The sequence below is a fragment of the Manis pentadactyla genome, chromosome 13 (genome assembly GCF_030020395.1).
Source record: "Manis pentadactyla isolate mManPen7 chromosome 13, mManPen7.hap1, whole genome shotgun sequence".
Classification (NCBI taxonomy): Eukaryota; Metazoa; Chordata; class Mammalia; order Pholidota; family Manidae; genus Manis; species Manis pentadactyla.
In genome coordinates, this window is record NC_080031.1 from 50040275 (window position 1) to 50046548 (window position 6274).

General features: G+C 40.3%; 1 pseudogene; it reads left to right on the forward strand.

Moving 5' to 3' along the window:
- The first annotated feature begins 1220 nt into the window (after positions 1–1220).
- On the forward strand, positions 1221–2174 carry LOC118912999 (olfactory receptor 2T11-like; annotated as a pseudogene).
- Positions 2175–6274: the final 4100 nt, after the last annotated feature.

A 6274-nucleotide genomic window follows, 5' to 3' on the forward strand; every position in this document is an offset into this window, starting at 1 on the left:
AGCATCTCATATCACAGCCTCTCTGAGTGTTCCACCTACCTTTGCTTTCCAGCCTCACTAATCTCTAGAGCACCATGTAATGTGGGTTCATGTTCCAGGAGCAGATCTCCAGGGCCTGGTGTTCAGCAGTCTTGGGCTCCTACTCCCTCCCTGCTGTACTCCTCTTCATCCCACCTGTGGATTGGGGTGGTGGGAGGGCTTGGGTCCCGCCATATCTTGGCTTTGCCACTTTATCCTTTTCTGTGTCTTCTCTTCTTCCCAGATGTAGGCAATCTGTTCTGCAGTCTTTGGATCATTTTCAGGATTAGTTGTATTTGCTGTATTTTCATGTTTTATGTGATTTGCGGAGGAGGTTTCTGCCTTGCTTCTCACACCACCATCTTTTTCCCACAATACCCAATTTAAAAACTCTTAACTTAGCTATCCCATGAGCAATTAGAGAAAATCAATTGATCCCCAGAAGTCATAGTTACCTCTGATATATAGTCAGTATGTCAGAAACATGGGTAATGACCTGGAATTGCCGTTGACATCTGAAGGGTGGGGGGCTGTCTTGTGGAAGTGAGCCTTTTTCCTGTGGAATCGACACTATATTAGGCAGATAGTGAGAATTCAATTAAATTTTTGGACACTAAACTGGTATTGAAAAAGTTGGAGAATTGTTTAGTGTGAGGAGGAAGTCACCACACATTTGCAGACTAGAAGTGTCAGAGGGGAAGCACTTCAACAGAGCGGACATAGAGGCGTGATTTTCCTTTAAAACTAAACTATTCATTTTGGTCAACATTACCCACAAATCAGTGAATCAATCACCCTTTCTCCCACTAGTGTACACTTAGCCCTATGGTTTGGACATCACTCTGGACACCAAAAATGCAGAATGCATAGGACTGATACAGTTAAATCTCTAATCCAGGTATAGCAAACAACAACATTATTATGTAATTAGCACAACATATACATGTTATACATGAACATAAGCACAATATACAAAGGGTTGCTCTCCAACAAAGAGAAATGGATCTACAGTCAGTGACTTATGGCTGTGTCTCTCGGTCTGCTTTTCTCTAGCCTTCTGCCTTGGAAGACGGCATCCCGACCAGCATCACTTGAGGTGCCGTCTCGGCTGTGAGTCTCTCCCATCCAGGAAGGGTGTTCTCTCACCTCTCTTCTTGGTCTCCGTGGCTTCCTGCTCCCTGGAGCTGTCATAGGCAACATCAATGAAGAATAGAACTTCATCAGCAGACTTCATCCTCTTGGGGCTATTGTTGAGCAAAAAAGCTGAAGGGATAGTCTTTGCAATTATTTTTGCTATTTTTGTGGTGGCTATAACTGCAAATCTGGTCATGATATACTTGATTCAGGTGGACTCCCTCCTCCACACCCCTATGTACTTCCTGCTCAGCCAGCTGTCTGTGATGGATACTGTTTTCATTTGTACCATTGTCCCAAAGCTCCTGGTTGACATGGTTTCTAAGGAGAAGACCATTTCCTTTGTGGGCTGTGGCATCCAGATCTTCCTCTACATGACCATGATTGGCTCCGAGTTCTTCCTCCTGGGCTGCATGGCCTATGACCGCTATGTGGCCGTGTGTGACCCTCTGAGATACCCCGTCCTGATGAACCGCAGGGTGTGTCTTCTGCTGGCTGCTGGTGCCTGGTTTGGTGGGTCCCTGGATGGCTTGCTGCTCACGCCCATCACCATGAATTTCCCCTACTGTGGCTCCCGCCTCATCAACCATTTCTTCTGTGAGATCCCTGCAGTTCTCAGGCTGGCCTGTGCTGACACATCCTTGTATGAACCCCTAATGTGCATCTGCTGTGTAATCATGCTGCTCATCCCCGTCTCTGTCATTGCAGCCTCCTATTCCCTCATCTTGTTAACCGTCCACCACATGCGCTCCCCTGAAGGCCGGAGAAAGGCCTTTACTACATGCTCTTCTCACTTGACTACAGTCAGCATTTTCTATGGGGCTGCCTTCTATAATTATGTTCTGCCCCAGTCCTTCCACACCCCTGAGAAGGACAAGGCAGTGTCAGCCTTCTATACCATAGTCACACCCATGCTCAACCCTCTCATCTACAGCCTCAGAAACAAGAGCGTCTTGGGGGCATTTAAAAAGGTATTCATGTGATGCTCACCTGCTCAGAAAGTATTCATGAGTGATGATTAAAGTTCAGTGCCTTGACACAATGTCTTCCTAAGAGCATCCTCTTTGTGCCCTGTTTCATAAGAGACTCTTTTGTCTGCTAGCAAAGTGTTTTTTAATTGCCAATAAATAGAATTCAGCCTGTCCAGGTATTTGATCTGTAGAGGAGGAAAGAAAAGATATTTCATTAGTTAGGCAGAGAATGTTGGCTAAGTATCAACATCATTTCTTATTAAGTTAAGGAATTCATCTTCTACTTGGTTCTTGTCTCTATGAAAAAACCCCACATCGACAATAAATAATAGAGATCATAACAATCCCTTTATTCTGAACTAAGTTGCCTTCACAATTAATTCATGGTTAAACAAACCAAAAAACCCTACAAAGCTACCAAATTTGGTACCAACATTTCTTCAATTATTTCTGTATCATAAAGAAAATGAATACTGGCTCATAAGTGACAAGAAAGAGAATCATAGAATTTTAATAATGCATTTTATTTTTTTTATTTAACTTAGCAGACTCTAACCTATGATCTCTTAAATTTCTTGAGCAGAGTATAGTGACATCAAATATTAAGCCACAATGTATTGTGGCTACATTTAACTAAACCAACTATTACTTATGATTGTCCAAACATCATGCACCTACTTGAAGAGAGTAGATTTTATATTAATATAAAAAATCACTACTGTGACCCTTTGCATGTAATTGTAACATAAGCATATGTGCTCGATAAAGGTTTTGGCCAGAAAGTTGCTTTGTACAACCCTTTGTGATTCAACAACAGCATGTAGATACATTATTGGTTTTGTTTTGAAATGGTCAGCTCTGAAAGAATTTACTGCAGAGATGTGACATGATGAGACATACAGTTTTAAAAGGATCAATGTGCCAATAATATTGAGAATATTACAGACAGATCATGGAACTAGGATGCATGAACACAATTAGGGGCTTCAGAGATGGGTTAAGTAAGGGGGTGATGCCACAGGATTTAGCTTACAGAAAAGATGTCTGTCAGGAGAGAGTGTGGAGTGCAGGTAACTCAGTGGTTTGGGCACAAGCGAGTGGACAATGCAATTTCCACCTACTGAGACTTCAAACTTCTAGAGCGTCAGGTTTCAGGAGAAATCAAGAATTCAGTTGAAACAAATTTTAAATGCACATTAGGTCTGTGAAGTCACTTGAAAATCATATTAGAGTTCTGGACTTACATTTGGTAACCTTCAGAGTAAAAGGATTATTTAAAAACATTGCACTTGTTGTGATAAATTAGGTAAGAGAAAAGGTCTGAGATTGAGACCTGGGGCAACGGGAGCCCATTGAGAAGTCAGTCAGACAAGAGGATATGATGGAGTAAGAAAGAGTAATATTTTAGACACAGGTGAGGAAAATGCTCAAAGACACAGATTGTGATTCTCTGTGACAGCTGCAGTTTCTAGTTACCATAACTGAGAGTTGAACCTTGTGTTTGCCAACATAGGTATTATTTGTGTCCTTAATAAAACAAATTTCAGTGTAGTTGTGCTCAGAGAGGAAATCGTAAAGTAGAGAGGAAGTGAACAAAATGACTAAAGTAAAGATAGTTTCTCTTTTTCTTTTTGTAAATTAGAGCTGAGATATGGAGCAGTAGCTAGAAGAGCATGTGATATCAATTGATGTCAATGAGCTTTTTATTACTGTGAGATATCACAGATATTTATGTTTAAGTGAAGGATTCAATTCAAAGAGTAAATTGATGATGAATGAAGGCAATTTCCAGAGGGATGACTTTTGAGAATGGCAGAAGGCATAAAAATAAGGACAGGAAAGGAGAGTTTGATCTTTTCTGCAAGTATGGCCAGTTCATTCACTGCAGGAGAAGGTAAAGCAGAGAAAAGGAGAAAAAGGTCAAGACAGTAAGTGAACAAGGTGGAGGTATTAGGATTGTAGGGTTGCTCTAGGATCCCTACTTAGGACTAATTTATGAATGTGGCATAAACACGTTCTTCAGATAGTCCAGTAAGTGTGCTCAGTCTGATGACTAAAAGATGATAAGCAATCGATGTGTTACTTCCAATTAATTATGGCAACAATGACAAGAATAAGGGCAGCAACAGCTGTTATCACTACTTCCACAGAGTCAGCATTCCTTGTGTGAAAACCACTCCATGATCATGCATGGTCTCTAGTGCCTCCCATTTCCAGCATGTAATAGGAGTTCACAGTGGTTTGTCTAAATGGACTGGTCTCTTTGTCAATTAAAGGCTGTATAACCAACATTTTCCTCAGTGTGGACATTGTTTGATGCATCGTGCTTCTACCTCATTGCATAACATCCTGTCCTTTCAACACAGGATTTTGGTTTTCGGTTAAACACACCCCCATCTCAAATAGAAAAGCCACACAACCCAACACTTCCACTTCTGGGAATCTACCCAAAGGAAACAAAATCATTCATTTGAAATGACATGTGCATCTTTATGTTTATTGCCACATTATTTCCAATAGCCAAAATATGTAAGCAACCAAACTTTCCATCAATGGATGGATGAAGAAGAGGTGGTATATATGTAGAATGAAATATTGCTCAGCTATAAAAAAGAAAGCTTGCCATTTGCAGCAATATAGTTGGACCTGCAGGAAATCATGCTAAGTGAGGTAAGTCAGAGAAAAAGGAATGTCATATGGTTTTACTTCTGTGTGGAACTGAAAAACAAAACAAACAAAAAAGAAGTAGACTCCTAATCACAGAGAATGGACCTTTGGTTGCCAGGAGGTAGGAGATTGGTAAAATAGGTAATAGGTGAATAGGTAAAATAAAGAAGTATAAATTTCAAAGTAGAAAATAATTTAGTCACAAGCATGAAAGTACAGAGTAGAGAATATAGCCAATTATACTGTATTCTCTTTGTAAGGTGATAGATGGTAACTGCACTTATCATGGTGAGCACTTACTAATGTGTATGACTGATGATCACTAGTGTTCATCTGAAACCAGTGTAATATTGAATATAATCTATTTTTCAATAAAAAAGTATAAAAAGACACCCCTATCTCTAACACATCCAATCTTTAAAATGGGCTCGTTCTGAGTTCTCTACTTACACGATGGATTCTCGCAGTGTGTAAAAGTGTCCTTGCCCTACGCCAGAAGATGTATTCAGTGTTCAATAAATTTTATTAAAATGTTCAGACTTCCACTGAATTTGCTTTTTGTGTATTCTCAATAAGCAGTTATTCATCTCTTTAACAGATTATTTTTATATACTTTTCCTATTCACAGTTAAATGTACTTAAATTACTTCCAACCATCCACTAATTTCAAAGGCAAAGTAGAATGTACAGATTATAACATTGTAGTAGTTAAATACACTGAAGTTTCAGTATTGGCTTTGTTATATCTAGGCTGAGAGCCTTGGGGGTTTTCTAATGTCTCAGTACCCATTTCAAAGAGAGAAATAAGTCAATCCAAAGTCAGAGACTGGAGAGGAATTTCAGGACACAGATTTTCTGACTGTGACTGTTGCTCCTTGAGGTGAAGTGAGTTCTGCCTTTGTCATTTGGCCGCCCTTCTGCGTGTTCCCAGGGCACAAACCTCACTGGGTCGCTCTTGATTCACTAAGTAGTTTATACTTCAGGTGATAAACTCAGAAACATTTCTAATTGTATCTGAGACTTTTATATTTCTCCCCTTCATTCCTTGGTGTGCTGATCTGTTTCCACAGGTAAGAGAAATCTATCAATAATGAAAATCTCTAAAGGATTATATCCAAATCCATCTAGATGTCCAGTAGGTGTGACTGTGGGGCCAGCTCAGCACCATCCTTCTGCCACCTTGGTAGTTAACGAGATGACGTTATCCTCAGACACCATTGTAGGTCCTTGGTGTTTTCCTTAAAACTTTGTATGTCATTCGGGGAATAAAACAAAAAGCATGAACAGCAGAATTATTTTATGGCTGCCCTTGAAGGATGGATGTTGATTCCATTTTTCTTTCTGTCATCAGATATTTTCTTCATGGAGCAGTTTGTCATCATCACAGTCAGAGGCTGTATTCTGTGGTGAAGGGCACAGATGAGCTGAGTCTCAGCCTCCAAACCCCCACTGCACTGCTTTCCACCTTAGACAGGTGCCTCAGG